The sequence below is a fragment of the Cryptomeria japonica genome, chromosome 5 (assembly GCF_030272615.1).
Source record: "Cryptomeria japonica chromosome 5, Sugi_1.0, whole genome shotgun sequence".
Lineage (NCBI taxonomy): Eukaryota > Viridiplantae > Streptophyta > Pinopsida > Cupressales > Cupressaceae > Cryptomeria > Cryptomeria japonica.
In genome coordinates this window covers 615,990,418-616,010,933 of record NC_081409.1, presented here as the reverse complement: position 1 = coordinate 616,010,933, position 20,516 = coordinate 615,990,418, and positions in this window count along the sequence as shown.

Below are 20,516 nucleotides of genomic sequence, written 5' to 3'. Positions count from 1 at the left end.
GAGTGTGGTATGAGTGGATCTCTAGTTTTTGAGGATTCATGTGTATATTTATATTTAGTGTATTCTTTCTTGTTGAAGAGTGATTTTGAGACATTGTTGCATCCTTCCTCATTTGGTGGCTAATTTTAGTCACATAGTGATGTAATATGTAATTGACGATAATTTCTTTTATTTTGTTGGCTTGGACCATCAACTTCATTTATCTTTGTCTGTGATAGTTTAGCCATAGTTTTTGGATCTTTGCACGTAGTTTTGTGCTTACTTTTGATTTAGTGTTTTTAATTCTTGGGATTTTCTTATCTTATTGTTGAAATTGATAATTTATTTTATTTTTAATCTCTTATTTATGAATGTTGGTGGCTTAACTAGTTTATCTTTATCATTTTCGAATGTTGGGTTGGTGTTGTAATGTAAATTCCTCTCCAAGGACATATGAGGTGAACTTGGTGGAGTGTATAGGAGGAAGAAATTGTAGGGAACCTTGAGGATGGGGGTATGTGAGCTTGTTGTGCAACTAGGACCCACTACCCACCTAAGTGTGGTGACTATCTCTTGGAGGCTAACCACCTTACACAAACAAGGGATATACACTATGGTCTTGTATGGGCAGTCTCACCATATGTGTGTGTGGCCTAAAACCATCAAGCCACTGAGTGAGAGTTATGGATTATGGATTATGGACTTTAGATGTTGGATATCGAATGCACTTTGTGACCAAGCATGGGTACTTGTCCAGAGTGACATGCCCACTAAGGTATCCTTGTTTTGTGTACTTTTTGGTGATGTGGATGGTTATTTATGTGTGTATTGTTTATCTAAAATGCTTATCTTTTCATGTAATTTTTGTGTATAGATGTTAGAAATGTATTATCTTTCTTGAAGGGTGTAATTTTATTGGGTTTATTGAGTCCTATGGATGCCAATTGTGATGAAAATCCTAAAATATGAAGTTATATCATTCTCGAATGTCTATTACAATTGATGGTATATTGAATGAAATAGAGTATTGGTGTGCTTACTATACTTGAGTTAACGAAGAATGATGCATCTTATTGTAGTTTATGAGTATGTATGGATTTTGAATGTTTAATGAGTGGTTTTGGAAACTACTTCATGTGGTTAATCATTTATATAAGTAATTTTGTTTCTTATATATAAAAAAAAGAGGTGCATATATTTGAGAGTGGTTAAGAAAAGTTTCAGGACTAATGTGTGTTATGTTTCCATATTAGCATTGTAACTTCCAAGAGTAAGTCGAGTCCAAGGAGGGGAGGATGTAATACCTCTCTATGTTAGGCCCAATATGGAATGCTAATGTACTGAGAGGGGAGGGGTGAATCAGTACTTCAAAACTTTTCTTCAATAATATCTTTACTATTATGCATAAACCACAAACTGTTGTAACATAACATAAAGCTAAAACAAATAGATAACAATCATACATGATTCACTCCATAACACATATCTTTGGGTTACGCAAAAACTCTTGGTTAGAGAAAAAAACTATGGTGGGGATGGCACCCACAACTTCACTACTACAATAATAAAGAGTGCTCAGTTAGAGCTACATGTTCAACTATTTCTGATAGCTTACCCTGTTAGGAGTATCAAGATCATTAGATCTACCTTGCTAAAGGATTTTACAACAATTATTCTAAATGTTGCACCTGGTTAAAGGCTTTACAATTTATAGACTTTGTTAGAGTCTTTTACCTTGTTAAAGGTTTCTCTTACAACTTCAAAATATTACAATAAAATCTTTACAAATATCTGCAACTTTACATCTGGAATGTTATAGCAGATTCTATGTGCTCAAAATGAGATTACCTTGCTTATAGAATACCTCGGTAACCCATAGAATAACTTGGTAAACCCTTCTGTTTACTCTATTCTTTGACTGTTCTCCAAAATCCTTCTCGGTGACCTCTGTGTCTATGTAACAGTCATAACACTCAGTGCATTCTTATGTATCACACATGTCTTGCTTCATACACCTTTGTATGTCTCTATCTGATCTCAATGCATGCTGTATAAATAGATCTCTTATGTCGGCAATCTGGTTCATTGCTTTGATCTTACAAACATGATTTATCCAATGAATAACCATACAAAATATTTCATTGGTTAGATGACCTCAAAATGATACACAATCCTTAAGTGCAATTTCCAATGTGATAACGGTTCTATTGCTCTCTCGATCTTGTAACACGTTTCCACACATGTGTCTAGGTTCAATGAATTTGGTAAAATGTTTCACTCGGTGTATATCAACTTGGTGTATCATTATTGCTGCTCGGTAGACATACAATGTTACTCAGTAGACAGATCGGTGTATACTGGGCTCTATGACTACTTTCTTCTATAACCAACCACTCTATGGATACCGACTGAATGTTTTGGTAGTAGCAACCGACTAGAGTATATAGAATGACTTTGGATATAAAACTAATGGCAACTATAATAAGTAGTAACAATCTTCCCTTTTGACATTAGTTGAGATGTTTGGCAAAACTACTTTCAAAGTCATAACTCAAAAATCTATATACTTACAAAATTTGGCTAAACAGACAAAATATACATTACTCAATGAAATAGTATATTTAGATATACTCCCCTTATCAATATATTGAACACAATTCTGATTTTGCATGCTCGGTGAATAATGTTCTGTATTAACTGTGCATATGAATACTTTGTTCTGTTCGGTATACTCCCCTTACTTGTATACTTTGATACTATACTCATTCCCCCTTTTTGACAAACATCAAAACTTAGTTACCATTCGGTGGTGGCAACTGGTCAAAAATGGATTTATACTTTGTCTTTGCATCGGTAAGGGCAACAAAGAGGGCATCCTTGACACTGTCCATGAGTGAATTCTGAGCTGTAATGTCAGCTAACAGTGAAATTAGTCCATCTAAGGTGCTTCCCTCTTGTTGAGTGGATAGGGAGGTAGCTTTGTTGATCTGCTCTTGGACGGATGAAAGATGAGGAATGAATAATGTCTGAAGAGTCATTATGTCCATCCTTATCTTGTGCTCTTCATTCCTTAGTTCCAATTGTTGAGCCGTGAGCTTTTGTAACTTTGTATAAAAATTCTAAATAGAGTTTGGCTCAGTGGTCAACTTATTTGAGAGATTGGTGATCTCTTTCTCAATCACTTCAGTTTTATTTTTGATATCTTTAATGAATAAAGAAAATGTACAAAGTTTCTAAAATAAATAAAGAATGTGCTTGAGTTGAGGGGACAACTCAGTAATAAATCTGACAAGTTTTACTTTGCCAATAGCAATAGCTTTTTGTACCTCTTCAATCATTTTAGCAGTGAGCTCTTTGTCCTTTAACTTGCTCAAATATTCAAATGCATCTACTCCAGATGTCTCTATTTTAGTTAGGAGCTCATCCAGTTGAATGTGGATGGCTGCATCTTTTGTCACTGTAGCTTCAGGTAGCATATCTGATAATAGTGCTTTCACCTTTTGAAGTACTTTGTTCTTCTTTTGAATAGCCATTTGTTTCTCCTGTTCAGCTTTTTCTTTCCATAGTTCACCAAATTCAATGAGTGCTTGCCCTTTTAATTTGGAAATGTCTACATTCAGAAACACTATTGATTTTGACAAATCTAATTTGAAACTATGCATTTTCATCTTCTTTTCTTTACATTTCATCGGTTGAACTAAAACAATGGCTTGTGAGGCTTGGTGACCCTCGGTAGGTTGCTCGGTAGAGGCAACACATTTATTAGTTTCTTGAACCTCTGATGTAGCCTTTGTGGTGTCCTTTGGTGCTTCTGTGCTTGGGGTCTCAGATGTAACATTTTCAGTGCTAGAAGGAGCTTGAGAAGACTGTTCTTCAGTGGCCTGAGAAGTAGTTTCTCCTTCTGTAGACTTGTGACCTTCTGTCCCTTGTTCAGTATCTTGAGGGGTCTCGGTTGAAGTAGGTTGAGTGACTGGAGGATAGGGTTGAACTTGCTCCAAAACTGACTCACTAGATACCAGTTTGTCATATGCATTCCCTTCTATCATTTCCTATTCAGGTGCCTCGGTGTCCATGATATCCTCATCAACTTGTATAGTGTCAGCAGGGTCTTGCTCGGTGACATCAACTATTTCAACTTTAGCTTGCTCACTAGCATTCTTGATTCGAAAGATTTCCTACCATTTTTCTTTGGTCTCATTCTCTACATCCAAGTAAAGGCCATTCATCAATTTCAAGGCTCTTTGCTTGACTAGGAATTTTGTGTGGTAGTTTTTCAGATGTTCGGTGATCTCATCTACCGACATGTCTAGAAAAAGATGTACCATACTTCTTTCTCTCATCTATTTCTCTAAGTCCATGGCATACTTCCACCTATTGTCAATATGCAAATATAATTCATTTGGAAGAGATTTAGATACTTCCAATGGGACCAATCAGAATTTCAGTAGTGTGCAAATGACAACTTCTTCTATTTGTCTCTTTTCATCATTAGATCTGGATTCATACTTAACATATCTGAATGCTCCAAATCCACCATATTGCTTTAGATTAGTACAAAAATTGTCAACACTATGTACATTTACCTTTTTACTCTTGACAATCTGAAATTTGCTTGCATCTTCAGATTCGGTGTCACTGGACTCTTTAGTCAAAATGAGTCTCCGAGTAGATTTCTTGTAAGTTTTTGTTACCTTGGGTGTGGCAACATTCTTTGGTTTCTTACTCGGTGATGCTACAGATGATCTTGTGTTTGGGCGCTTGACTGAAGGTGTCGGTGATACCTTTGGTGTATCATGTTTCTTTCTTTTCAAAACTTTCCTTTTAGGCAATTCGGTGCTCAATGTAATAGTTGCCTCTTGAGCTTCAAATTCCTCCTTGGTGATTACTATAGTGCCCTTGATAGGTGTGGAGGAAGAACCTTCTACAAATTTCTCCGTTAATGCCTTGATCATTTTTGTTGCCTTCCTTGTAGCCTTGGGTACTACAATGCTCATTTTTACTTTTTCCTTCACTTCTTCATATGTTCCATACCTCAACTTGGTAGCATGCCTTGGTAATGTAAGAAAAGAATCTATTTCTTGTTGTGTAATGTCAAGATCAATCTCATAACCCATAGGTGGCAAAGATTGAGTTCTCGGTTCCACATCAGTAATATAGCAGTAATCAGTGTCTACTTCAAAACATATGTCATCCTTGTATTTCTCTACTAACTGGGGTGGGATCTGGTACCTGGTATGCATCTTTTCTTGAAACTTGCTAAAATAATCATCCATAAGATTATTAAAATTATCACCTAGCTTCTTGATGGGTGATTGGTCGGTGTAGTTCCCAAACTACATTACCAATTGATGGAAATAATTTTTCAAAATAGAAAAACATGCATACTAGAAGTGATCCAAACTTCAGAGTGTTAGCTGAGTTGTTCTTCGGCTTCCTTATGGTGTTTAGATTCTCAAATAGGTTTTTCAACAATACTTCACAAAGATCAATTTTCATTCCTTTCTTCACAATTTTGTATGCTAAATCGACTGCTGCACATGGTACACTGTTTTCCCTTGCTGATTGGAAGAAACAATAACCTATTACTCTAATGGCAAACTTCAGCTCTACATCTGTTATATTTTTCAATTTCAGTCCTCTGCAATTAGATTCAACTCCTATTAGAGTGATCAATTCCTTCTGAGATATCATTTTCTGAGCTCAGGCATGATCAAAGATAGGGTAACCGGTGATCAAATGAATGATTTCCTTGGTGATTTTAAATGGTTGCTCTTCTAACCACATGAAATCATCATGAACTCTACTAAGAACAAAATTGACCCACTGGGGTTTGAATACACTGGGATAGGTTAGGGCTTCGGTCAATCCCTTGATTTTGATGTGTTCATATTTGCTATCCAATTTCCCTTCGGTACACAATTCATCATATGTGTCCTTGATTTCAACATGACCTAGTTCCTCAACACAACACTTAGTGAAGAATCTGACATCCTCAACTAGTAAAACCTTATCTGGAATGAGTGAAAATGTAGTTTTATCATCTGGTTCAGAGGCTACTTTGGGAGTTAAAGAGTATTTCAGTGAGGGCTTTTCAATGTTCTCAACAAAAATGGGTTTCTGGATCTTAGGGGCCATTGCAGATTTCGGATAATCTCTTAACAAAAGATTTTTAGGGTTCAAAGTCTTTCAAACGGAAAACAAATATAAAGTAGATAATCACAACTGATATTTCTTGGTAGCTAGCTCTAAGAAATGCTTGAGATCGATGTGTAAATACCTTGAAATTTTCTTGAGAGGTGGTTTGATCACTTTTGAATCAATTTGCTCTGCTTTCTTGAAAACTTGGTAAGTGTGAAATGGCCGCGTAAAATCTTTTAAGTACACAATATACCTTATCGGGCTTCATGTAGTTAGGTCAAAAGACATTAAATGCACTCGATTCCCTTAAACCAATTTACCTTTCCTTTTTATGCTTTTACCGAGTAGCTAGACTTCCTGTGTTTACCGACTAGACAGGCTTCCTGAATTTACTGACTTCACTAGTGCTCAAAAAGACCTGATAAAATTTCAAATTTCCTAATGCATCTTTAGCTATGTAGATTTTTTGAATTAAGTACATGATAGAATAGGAACTGTTAAGATTTAACCTTTGAAAGAATGCAGTCCCTTCATACCTTTACCGATTAATTTGGAATAGGTGCACCTAACTCGGTAGGTAAGGTGCTTTCTCCAAATCATCTATAATTTTTCTTTTATTTCCTCAGTGACTCCTCTAGGTTGATCTCTCCAATCTTTAGCCAAGTGTCCAACTTTGTGACAATGAAAACATGCCATACCAGAATTTCTCCATGATCTTCGGTTGTTCATTCCAAACCTTATAAAGCAGTTGGCACTTATATGTCCATATCTTCCACAACATTCACACCATATCCTTGTATTATAATCCCATGGTACTGTAGAATATTATTGGTAAGGATTTGTGTGAGTTCGATAGCCTCTATTATTTGCTTGGTGTGCAAACCACATATAGTTCTTCTGCTTAAACCAACATTTCTCGGTACTATGTCCATATCTATTGCAATTTTTACAAAATCCTTTGAATTTTGCCTTTTGATAATTGCCAACAGACTTTGTCCTACATTGGTTAGATGTGTGACCATACTTATTACAATTGTTACAATAATCATTAGACTTAGTGACATTCGGTTGCTTACCTTTTTTGATTTGGCACATATTAGCAGTATGTCCTTGTTTTCCACAATAGTTGCAAGTAGGCTTCTTTCCTTTGATGTTCTTGTTTCCAGCTTTCTCTGATGATTCTCCTCTCTCAGTAGTGTGGATTCCCTTCTCAGTAGAGTCTTTTCCTTTGTAACCGAGTCCTACTTCTTTGTTGGGTCTTCTTATATTCAGTTGCTCGTCCAATATCTTTGATGCTTCATAACTCTTCTTCAATGTTTCTTTGGATTTCTTCTCTGTTTCAAGTTCATCGGTCAACCTTGATACTTCAAGTTTCAATGCTTAATTCTTGTTATCCTTCAGATTTGCTTCATGATGTGCACAACCCAATTCATCTGACAGATTACTTTGTATTCCAATCATCCTAGTGATTTCATCATTCTTTTCAGATACTAATGCTTCAAGTTGTTGTTTTCCTCTTTCTAGATCTCTTACTTTATCCTCAGTTGTCCTTAATGCATCAAGATTCTTAGTCATCTGTGTGCTGAAATGTTCATGTCCTCTTTTCATTGCTTTTAGCTGATCAGTCAGTGCTTTGTTCTTTTCTTTCAGTTCTCCAATCATCTCTTCAATCTCTTCAGATATACTGTTCTCAGATGATGTTTCAATTTGTTCCACTAGTTCTTGAGAGTCCTATAAATCATCAGATAATCTTCTTCTAACTTTCAATGATTTTTGCATTTGTCTTTGCATGTCTGCAATCACTTGATTAGCATGATCCAACTCTTCTTGCAAATACACAATTCTTTGAGAATATCTATAACCTTCCATTGATAAGATCTTTTTCTTTAGGCCGTTAAACCCTTTTCCAAGATTCAAGATCTAATACCAATTGTTAGGCCCAATATGGAAAGCTAATGTACTGAGAGGGGAGGGGTGAATGAATACTTCAAAACTTTTCTTCAATAATATCTTTACTATTATGCATAAACCACAAACCACTAAAACATAACATAAAGCTAAAACAAATAGATAACAATCATACATGATTCACTCCATAACACATATATTTTGGTTACGCAGAAACTCTTGGTTAGAGAGAAAAACTACGGTGGGGATGGAACCCACAACTTCACTACTACAATAATAAAGAGTGCTCGGTTAGAGCTACATGTTCAGCTATTTCTGATAGCTTACCCTGTTAGGAGTATCAAGATCATTAGATCTACCTTGCTAAAGGATTTTACAACACTTATTCTAAATGCTGCACCTGGTTAAAGGCTTTACAATTTATAGACTTTGTTAGAGTCTTTTACCCTGTTAAAGGTTTCTCTTACAACTTCAAAATATTACAATAAAATCTTTACAAATATCTGCAACTTTATATCTGAAATGTTATAGCAGATTCTATGTGCTCAATATGAGATTACAATGCTTATAGCATACCTCGATAACCCATAGAATAACTTGGTAAACCCTTTTGTTTACTCTGTTCTTTGACTGTTCTTTGAAATCCTTCTCGATGACCTCTGTGTCTATGTAACAATCATTACACTCGGTGCATTCTTATGTATCACACATGTCTTGCTTCATACACCTCTGTATATCTCTATCTGATCTCAATCCATGTTGTATAAATAGATCTCTTATGTCGGTGATCTGGTTCATTGCTTCGATCTTACAAACATGATTTATCGAATGAATAACCATACAAAATATTTCATTGGTTAGATGATCTCAAAATCATACACAACCCTTAAGTGCAATTTCCAATATGATAACGGTTCTATTGCTCTCTCGATCTTGTAACACGTTTCCACACAAGTGTCTAGGTTTAATGAATCTGGTAAAATGTTTCATTTGGTGTATATCAACTCGGTGTATCATTATTGCTGCTCAGTAGACATACAATGTTACTCGGTAGACAACTCGGTGTATACTGGGCTCTGTGACTACTTTCTTCTATAACCGACTGCTTTGTGCATACCGACTGAATGTTTCGGTAGTCGTAACTGACTAGAGTATATAGAATGAATTTGGATATAAAACTAATCGCAACTATAATAAGTAGTAACACTCTAACCCTCACATGATAAAGAAGGTACTATGATATCAAACTTACACTTTACTACAGATGATTTTAAGTGATGCAGTAATAATTAGTGTAGAAAGAGATGTTTGTTAGATCTAGTGGTCACTACGACAATGAATTTCTTACTAAGATGGTTAATTAATGAAAGAATCATGGTTATGTTCTATGGATGTTGGATGGAAAGGGATGATATCACATCCTCTAAATAGATGAGAATGCATGTGATGTTAGAATCCTCTTCCAATGAATTTAATATTTTGGATTCTTATGTGAATATGAAGATGCTTAGTTACAATGTGAAAATGTCCCGATTGTTCTAATTAGGAGGAGGTTATTTAATATTGATGGAATGTGTTATTAACAAGTAGATTTTTCTAACCATGTTTATTATATGGTCTCCTTTGGGAAATGAATTATTATCTAGGATAATGCTTTCTATGTTTGTATCCTAATTATGTTTCTTTTTGTTTATCTTGGCTTTAGTAGCATATTGCCTATTAGAAGTAGGCTTATCTAGTTGATTTATCAAAGGTTTCTAATGTATAATGGGACTATATTTTTAGACATGACTATGTTATGATGATATATACATTTAAGGACCTATTGGTGGCAGTAGGGTTTATGATTACAATTATGATATCCTAGTGGTTTTGATATGATGAGGGCATAACGATGATAGTAGGGTTTAGTGCTAATGGTTTCTTCATGTTTTTATATGAGATAAAGTGTTATGATTTTAATAGGGTATGAAGTACTAATATATATTTCAGGTGATTCTACCAAAGGATTTGTTAATGACTGTTTTGACACACGTGAACAGTCAAGTAGCCAATGTGAACACTCACCACCTCTCCTGAAAAGCAATGAATTTGGGAAAACTCACTACCCCAAGATCTCTATAGTTAGGTCACGACGGTGATGGACAAACTGATGGTTGATGTGGTTGTCCCTATTAAGGGGCCTCCTGGTTGAAACTAAATCTCACTGGTTGTGAATGGTTGAACTTCCTTTTTTTTGTATTTTATGATTTAGGATTCTCTGGAAAATAAACTGCAAAAGATAGGTCAAGAAAACAAGAAAATAACAATGAAACCAATACAATAACAACTTAATGAGCTACTCAGTTAGTTCCCTACAATCCAAGAAATTATCAAATATCATCCAAGTTAGTATTCAACAACAAACCTATAGTAAACCTGCAAAACCATCAATTTCACAGACTTATGGAAATAAAATCATCAACAATACGACCTATCACAATAATCCTCATACACCACTGATGTGCACAATATGATTTATAAAATAATAAATGAAAAGATTAAACCACGTTGCTAACTCCAAATAATAGACATTACCAGATTACACAGAACATTTTCGTAGAATATAAATGTAGATCAAGCAATCTAAAAGTTGCTTCTTGTATTAATATCAATGAATGTATAACAAAAATAACTGAACTTCTTAACAAAATGCAAAATACTCTAAAAATCTCTAAGTGGGACACAAATCATAAATTTGGGGACCCTTACAAATGAATCCAACTTCTCAATTTATATAAGTTCTCTACCCTATTATCTAGGAAATAAACCTAACCTAAATTAAGAACTAAAACTAGGAGTCACAGTTAACTTGCAAGTTCCTGCCTTGATACTCCACTTAACAACTACGAAATGGGGACTGGATGAGCACTATGAAGACCATGTTGGGCGAGCCACATTTTTGTAGTCATGCAGGATTTCTCTCAAAATTGGAACTTGAGTAGGAGCTGCAGCTAAAAATACAAAATTAAGGATTTATGAAAAAGCTTTGTTATCTTTAGCAACTATGCGTTTATCCTTTATTTCTTGGCAAAAGCTCTATAATTGTCAATTATACATGCAACTTCTTGAACTGGAGGATCAACTACGTGCTTAAATCTAAATTTATATTTCTTCAACACTTCATCTACATGCTTCTTTCCTTTCTCTAGTTCCCCTATTGTCTCTGCCACCTCTTGACACTAAGTGATCAAGTACGTGTACTTGTCCATGAGGGCGACATCAAATTGGGTCGAAGGTCCTAAGTGTTGAGCCTCGTATGCATCCCACTAATTCAAAAATTGTTGTTGTTCCATTATCCCCATACTAGTCAGTCCTAATCCGAAGGCTCCAAGCATACTCTTTACAAAATTCTCATATGACAAAATTTCCCTGAGAAGGGAGACTCGAATATTTGCCATATCCTTCATATACTGCTGAAGCATTTCAATCTTCAGCTCCAAAATGTATACATAGGACTGTAAGTTTTCATAACTGTCACCTCCTAAGAGGTCCTCCTCCATTACTGTCTCTTCCCCTAGCCATAATACTTTATTCAAAACTCAAAATTGCTTATTGAAAATACTTAGATTTTGTTCCCATTGCGTAGCACAAGAAGCTAAGGCTTCGCCTGCCTATACTGCCCTCTGGTATATCTTCATTGTATCCTGCAGAAATAGTCTAATCTTAGCCACATTTATTTGGGTCCATGACTTCGCTGTAGCGGCCACTCGTCTCACCTCCACTAGTGCGTTCACTTCTCCCTCTGGCAGCGATGAGGTTGAAGTTAGGTCATCATCTCTAGAGGAGTCCAGAGGTTTTCTCATTTCAACTAAGAGTTGCTTGTATTGTTCCACTTGTGCTTTGAGCTCTAGATTCGAAGTATGCTCCTTCTCTACATGCCCTCTAATGACACTTGTGGCTAGCTCCAAAGTATCTAGCTCTCCCCACATGGTTTGTTTACCTAACTTTATCTGGGGTATTTGATACACTAGAGAAGCTTGTCCCTCAGCTTGGGATAGAACTGCCACATTTGCAATAACTTCACCAGAACCAATTTTTGATAAATGATGAATGGTTTTTAGCTTCTTAGCCTTTGGTGGCTCCTCGGTGATTACTTGTTGTAGACTGACTTTGGGAAGCTTCACATTTCTCTTTTTCTTCTCAAAGGAAAACTCAAGCCATTGCGGTATATATTCATCCTTGTCACTTTAATGTGGCACTATATCTATAGTTACAACATGGATGTCTACTTGCTCCTCTGCTTCATCTCTTTCCTCTACCTCTGTTTGCCCAAGATCTTGAGGTGAGGTAACTTGGCAGGATAGATTGGTTTGGAGAGCCTGTTGCTTATGTAACTCTCCCAATTTCCCACTGACCTCTTCATTAAATGTCATCTCTTCCTTGCCTACCTCTATTTCACCTTGCCTAACTGCTATATCCTTGAGGAGGTCCTCTTGATCTTGAGGGGTTAGAACTAGTCTTTCATTCAATAGGTCTTCTGCCTCATCCCCTTCTTACTCACCTTCTAGCGGATGATGTTTCTCAAGATCCTCTTCCTCCTGATCTGAATTAGACTCAAAGTTTCTAATTTTTATTTCTTTAGTGGTAGTCCCGAATCCTTGCACTCCAGGATTCCCTATGGGTATATTGACTAGTGGTGATATAGGGGCATTGGTGCTGGGTCTTGTGTGGTAGCTGCTAAGGTGGCTATATCTTTTGTAATCTCTATTTCTTCTTCTTGCTCTTGGGTACCCTCTCCCGCAGTCTGCCCTATAGCCTTCCTTGGTGGGAGAACTTTGACAAGTTGTACTACTCCCAATCCATCAGTCACTCCCAGGTCCACTACCTTCTTTGACAATTTAGACTCCCTCATATCTTCTTGGAGTTTCTTCATTAAGTCCTCAGTACTTTCTTGAGGTTTTTCCCCCTCATTTGGATCGATGGACATATTTTTCCTCGAGGCTGACCTTGTCTTTTTAGCGTACTCCTTATGGCCCCTTGATTGAGGTACCCCTGAAGTGGACTCCTTCTGTTTCACCTTTGAGGCATTAGGCCTTACCCTTTGTCTTAACCATTGCTTGGTCCTATTGATGACCACTTGAGAAACTTTTTCAATATTTAGGTCTTCATTCACCGACCACTTCATTGGAGAGAGAAGTTTCTTATCAATCTCTAGTCCTTTGTATTCCGCATCGAGCAAGTCTCCATTATCTCTGAGGTCTTTGGGGAGATTAGTTTCAATTTCAAAATCTCTGAACTGTGGCACAAACAACCAACTATAACTCTTTTCTCTAACTTCAATACTATCCTGAAGGTTAGCCCAAAAACCCTCCAGTCTCAGCTTGTGACCCTCATATGCCTTAGGTATAGCTTGTTTGAGTTTCCCATAGGGGTCATAGAACTCCCTAGCATAATCATATTCCCTCAGGTTCAAATCCTGAAGCTCTATCTCTGCTAATTTTGTAACCTGTATTTTTGAGCATGCGACATATCCAATTGATACCAAGAAATCAATACCTATTTTATGTTTTGAAGACAAAAGAGACTGGAAGGCCAAAAGTTGCCTTACATACTCTAGCAAAATCACTCTATCATTGTAGTATCAAGGCAGCAACATTGGGTTCCCTATGAACCCACTAACCCTAATGTAGGTTGAGCGTGGGTTTTGGATGAACCAACATGTCCACTCTCAAATAATAGCCATGACCTCTAGGCTAATCTGGTATTCTGCATCCCCTATTAATTTGATTATTATTGAGAAAATGAAGGCATCATTAATTCTCTTGAAATGAGCCTTTGCATTGGCTAGAGTGAGTTGGGAATAATGCTCCCATACCTTCTTTTGTCCTTCCTCCTCTCCCAATTGACCTTCTACCTATAGCTCTGGGAACTTTCAAGCTCTAGTAGCTACCCAGATGACATAAGATGTGAAAAAGAACTTTTGGGTCTGGTGAAACTCTTTCATTTGTTTGCAGATATTGTCAGAGAGGATCTACGACCAGTTAAAATACTATTTCCCTATTAAGATAGTGGTCATAAATTGGAACATCCATGGTTGGAAATGTTTACAATCTGGCTTGCCAAAGGCCTTGTTGAGCATAATGATTAAGTATGTCTAGGGCTCTTTGAAATCTTCCCTCAAGATCTCTGTCACCTTGAGACCTATTTTTCTTTCTTCTTCCAACCAGTTTTTATTCATGTGCCTTTTACTTGATGTAAATTTGTCATTCCATGCCTTTAAGGCCTCTTCTTTGGTTAAAAGAAAAATCTCTTCTTTGGTTGGGATGCCAAAAACAAACCCCAGCATATCAGGAGACAAGTCTATAACCATTTTCCCTTGTGCATCTGTGCACTTTCTATTATCTGGGTTATAAAATGAGGCAATTGTCATTATGAACTCAGGGGCTTCTACTGACTTTAGAAAGGTAGTGGCTTCCACCAGGCCTAATCTTTTGATTCTCCGGTGGAGGGCCTCCAAACTAGGTTTGTCTAACTGAGTCATGATATCCTCAATTTCTATATGGCCAATTTTTGTATCTGTGACCCACTTGATTTGATCATCTAGCATCAAAGCATAGACTTGTCCCTGATAATTATACTTCATGGTGGTTGGGAGTCTATCAATTTCTTTTCCTCTTTTGCTAGAGGATGAATCCATCTAAGCACTCAAATCTGCCAAAAGAAAACAAATTTTCAGTCCTTGATTATAATCATAAAAGCTCATTTGCTTCGGGACTTTAGGGTCCTGGGGTCTCGGGCTAGGTATAGATGAACTAGGCCCAGAACTCCGGGGTTCTGGGTTAGGTATGCATAAGGAGTCTAGAAATTTGAGGTTTTAGGCTGGGTAAACTAAACTCATCTTGGGATCCCGAGGTCCTGAGCCAAATAAGATTTAGTAAAAGATTATCCTCGGAACTCCGGGGTTCCGGGGTTGGTGAAGCAAACTACCCAGAACTCCGGGGTTCTGGGGGCACGCAGAAAGCCAACTACCAAGAACCTCAGAACTTCCGGGTGCACGAAAAGCCAACTACCTGAAACTCTGGGGGTCTGAATTTCCAAGCGTGCGAAAACTAGGGCACGCAAAAGGAACAAAAAAAAACCAACCAACAAATAACGACAAGGAAAGAAGATCTAATCTACAAACCACCAAAATGGGCAAGAAAAATCACCAACCTCGTCAATCGAAATACTCGAAAATGCCAAGGAAATATTGAAAGTTTGGAGGTTTGCGGCTTGGAAGCAAAGGAGAAGGAGCTCAGAATGCACAAATGAATTTTAAAAGTTCATCATTCCTATTTATACCCCTTCCCAAGCCTGTCCATAAGAAGGCTTTGAACACGACCTCAGGACTTCGGGGTCCCGAGGTTCTGAGCTTGACACAAGAAAGGAAACACCCTGCCTCAGAACTCTGGGGGTCTGAGGTTCTGAAGCAAGCAACAAAAGGTTCCACCTCGAGACTCCGAGACTCCGGAGTTCCAAGGTAGAAGGCACTTAACCAAATAAAATGAAGGGACCAACCTGGGGACTCCTGGGATCTGGGGTTCCAAGGTTGGTAAAAAGAAAAGAACAAAGAAAAAGGGACCTTGGGACTCCGAAGTTCCAAGATGAAAGAAAAACAACAAAGGAAGACGCCAACGTCGGGACTCCGGAGTTCCAAGGCAAAAGAACAAAAAACGGACTTGGGGACTCTAGGGTTCCGAGGTCCAAAAACAAAAAGAACAAAACAAAAGAAAAGACAAGACAGAAACAAGGGACCCAAATTTTGACGCAAGGAGACTAACGGGGGAATAGATATGCAAGGCATAAAAAATGGTGACTATCTGGGAAAAATGACTATAGGCAATTTAGAACTTCAAAATCTCTGACTAACCCAATGCCTAAGGCTATTATCATTCAAAAGGATTTATAAGAGAAAAATATGAGTGAACCAATGAACAAACAACCAAGTTGAGAACTGTACATGATTAACTCTTAAGTGTGTGCACATGATTTATTACTCTATCATTTCAATAATGCAGATAATCAGAGGAAACTGGACACAAGCTATGTAGATGAAGTCATCAATTGTGTTTCGTTCAAGGTCATCTTGGGCATAGCTCTGCTCCCAGTCAGACATCTATAACCTCGACAAAGATACTTTTGGATCCCATCAAACAATGCTCCACTACCAGCCAGGTGTCCATAGCCTCGGTGGAGGTTACTTGAAACACCCATTTTAGTTGCTTAAGAGGATCATTTCTTTTCTCTATCTCTTTTTTTTGAAAACATTATAGAATATAGAATGACTTATTTCTTCAATAACCTTTTAAGAAACTTTCAAACATTGAAGTTCAATTACTGGGTTGGGATCCATGGTGGATAACGTGAAATGTCCTAACTTCAGATTTTTCACTTGAAAACCAGTTTATCTGATATCTTACAAAACTTTCTGATGTATCTTAATGTGATGTTAGTGCTAAGTTTATCAAGATAGCCTTTTCCAATTGAAAGTCAAAAACTCAAATCATATTTAAACGATTATATACCACTTTTAACGAGTATAGAAAAAAGTTTCAAAATTAACCAAATGACAATGAAGTCATAAATAGTAGAGAGTCAAAGTCTCTCAGAATTTGGTAAGATGTTATGCAAAGGATACCTTTCTTTTAGAATATTTGAGAACAAAATATGTATATCCCGACCCAACAAACAAATAAAATGATCAAACAATCAAACAAAACAAAAGGGAAACAAGCACACAACAAAACAAAAACACAACAAACAAACAAAAACCCAAAGAAACAACAAAGAAAAACAAAAGAAACAACTAATCTACTATATACAAAAGGTCAAGCTTCACTAAGGATTAATCAAAGTAATGTTTGAGGAATTGACCATTGACGGGGAATGGTACAAGTTCTCTAGTCAAAGAGCTTAACCTAAAGGTGTTTTTGCCTAAAATTTTGGCTATTTGGTAAGGACCTAACCACAATCTTTCAAACTTGTGGTGATGACCTTTCTTCTCCTTGGCCTTGTCCCATAATAGGACTAGGTCATAGATCCGAAAAGATTTCACCTTATCCCTTTTATCAAACCATCGCTTAACAATAGCTTGGTGCCTGGTAAAGTGTCGTAGAGTATTAATCCTTTTTTCATTGTCTTAATAAATTTAAGAGGCGAACCTCTACCTGATCCTCACTATCAAGTTCTTTCATTAATTGGAGGATCAATATTTGTAAGTTGATTGGGAAGACATGGGTCTAGCCATAGATAAGGTAATATGGAGAAGTTCTCAAGGCAACTTTTACTCTGGTTCAATCAGCCCATAAGGCGGCTTTTACTCTAGTTCAATCAGCCCATAAGGCGTATCTCAATTGATTATGCCAATCCCTGGGGGTTTTCTCAAGTATCTTCTTAATGACATCTAGGATGTTCTTGTTTGTAGATTCAACTACTCTATTACCTTGCGGGTAGTAGTTGGATGAAAATTTTAATATCACTTTATATTCGTATGACCATTGCATCAACTGTGCAGAAGTAAAAACAGGGCCATTGTCACATACCAGAGTGAATGACATACCAAACCTGGTGACGATGTGCTCTTCAATAAACTTCAAGACTACCTCAGCAGTAGCATTCCGACATGCAATGGCTTCTATCCACGGGGTGCAATAATCCATCGCAATAAGAATAAACTTATGTCTTGCAGATGAGTTAGTATTAATAACACCTACGAAATCCAGTGCCCATTGAGTGAAATGTCTTACCTCGAACACTGGTTGGAGAGGCATGGCAAAATTTCTTTCTTTGGAGGCTGCAATTTGGCACATATGACACTGACGAACATGCTCATGAGTATCCTTAAATATGCTAGGCCAATAATATCCAACCTTCAAGATTTGATGTGTAGTGGCATTTGTCGACCCATGACTTGTACCATATTTCCCGTGAAATTCCTCAATTATATTACGAGATTCTTGATGATCAAGACACCGAAAGTAAATACCTTCATAATTCTTTCTATAAAGTGTCGAATCCTTGATCATATAATTGGCACTTTTGAGCCTTAATGCTTGTCTTTGTATGGTTGTCAACCCTTCAGGACACCTATTATTCAGCAATATAAATACCCAATCTATGTACTAGGGGTCCTGAGTGAATGACTCCAACATATATTGTTGGCACTAGATTTGAGGGATGTCAGTCACCATGGCCTGAGACAATCCTTGGCCTCAGACCAACTTCATTGAATGCATCTCTAGATCAAATTATTGTAGTATTTCCATCCATTTTCCTCAACGTTCTCCTAGCTCAGACTACATGAGTAGTGACTTCACCACTTGATCAGGGACAATTACATAAATTTTACTCAGGATATAATGCCTGAATTTCTTGATTGCTCTCACCAACGCAAAAGCCTATTTTTCAAGGGCAGAATATCTAACCTCAACACTTTTGAAAGGAGAGCTCATAAATGCAATGAGTTTCTCATCCCCTACTTGCCTCTGCGTCAAAACAACTACTCTTGAGTGTAGCAAAGAAAAAGAATATATGTAAAATGATAGAGTGTAGTCAGGGCTAGTTAACACAGGAGATTCGGCAATGGATTTCTTGATATGGGTGAAAGCCTCTTTTGCTTCAGTTGTCCATTCGACCTTAGCATCCTTCATCATCATTTCAGTCAATGACTTGACTATCTCTACAAACCCAGTAAGAAACTTTCTGACAAAATTGATCTTCCCAAGGAAAGATCTCATCTCCTTTTTACTACCGAACATTTGTAACTTCAATAATGCTTCTACCCAATCTGGGTCTATAGATATCCCCCTGTCAGAGATTACATGGCCAAGTAGCCTTCCTTTAGCCACTCCAAATGCACATTTCTTGGAGTTAAGGGAAATCCCATATCTCCAACATCTTTCCAATACCTTTTGGAGGTGGTCTGGGTGGTCTTCTCTAATCTTGGAAAATATCGTCAAGTCATCCATATAGATAATAATGCATTTTCCAATCAGTTCCTTAAAGGCCATATCCATCGCTCGTTGGAAGGTTGCCCCAGTAATAATCAACCCGAATGGAATTCTTTTGTATGCATACATTCCCCACTTCATCGTAAACATTGTCTTCATACAATCCTCGTAGTTCACCAATACTTGGTTATATCTAGAATAACCATCTAAGAACGACATCATTTGTGAACCATTTACTATTTGTAGTACTTCATCCAAAGAAGGAAGCGGGTAATTATCTTTGTCAGAGGCTTTGTTGAGATTGTGAAAGTCCACACAAAGCCATATTTCTCCATTCTTTTTTCGTACTGGTACCAAATTAGCAACCCAAGTAGAATGTCGTATCGGAAAAATAATCTCGACAGAGAGTAACTTTTTTACTTCCTTGAAAATCAAGGGTTCTATTAGTGAATTGACCGACCGTTTCTTTTGCAGGAATGACTTTATGTTAGGTTTTAGGGGGATCACATGGGTGATAATCATTGTATCAAATGTCTTTAAATCTTCATACCCCCATGCTATTACATCAATGAACTCTTTCAAGATTTGTATAAGTTTTTCTCTTTCTTTTTGAGTGCAAATCTTCCCAATATAGACAATCCTCTCTTGTCCTTCTGGACCAATATTATGGGGCTCATACTTTACGGCATCTGAATCTGTTGTTAATATCTCCTTTACTCTAGGGTCAGAATCAAAAAGCCTCTCTAAGGTGACCATCCCTTTAGGAATAACGTTACTTGGTAAATCCAAAATATCAGCATTACTTTTGACATTAAGATCATCCGATTTATCTTCCTCATCAATAATTTGCTCTTCAAAAGTCCCTAAATTGGCAAGAAAGGCTAGAATGTGGGCATCATCCTAGAAAACTTGAAATTATTTTGATATTATCAGGTACATCAAGTATGGAGATTAATTTTATAGAAAACTTCTTCAAAGGGGATTGGCTTACTGTTTCTAATGTACTGGCAGCTACGACCAATGCATCAGGTTTTCCGTTTACTTTCCTGGGTACCAACTGAATGTTGAAAGCATCAAAATCCTCAATCAAATCCCACACTCTATTCCTATACATTGCTAACCTTTTATCGTAACACACATATTGTCTTCACACTTGTTTAACCACTAGCTCAAAATCTCCTTGCACCTTCAAACACTTTTCCCCCTTCTTATGAGCAAAAAGTAATCCTCTAACTAAGGCCTCATACTCCATCATGTTATTAGTATAAGGGAATTAAAGTCGGTAAGAAGCTAAAAGGGTTTTCCCTTTTGGGTTTGTTAACTCTATGCCTGCTCCTTGCCTTGCTTAGATCTTGACCCATCAAACTTTAAAAACCATATTTCATCTTTTGGTCTCTTTACATTTTTCACCTTAGGGTCAATGATTAGATTAGCTTCCAGAGATGATTATTACTTCTTCGACTCGAGGTCTTGTGACAATTGAGATTGTTCAATTTCTAGTTGCATGAACACTTCAGTAGT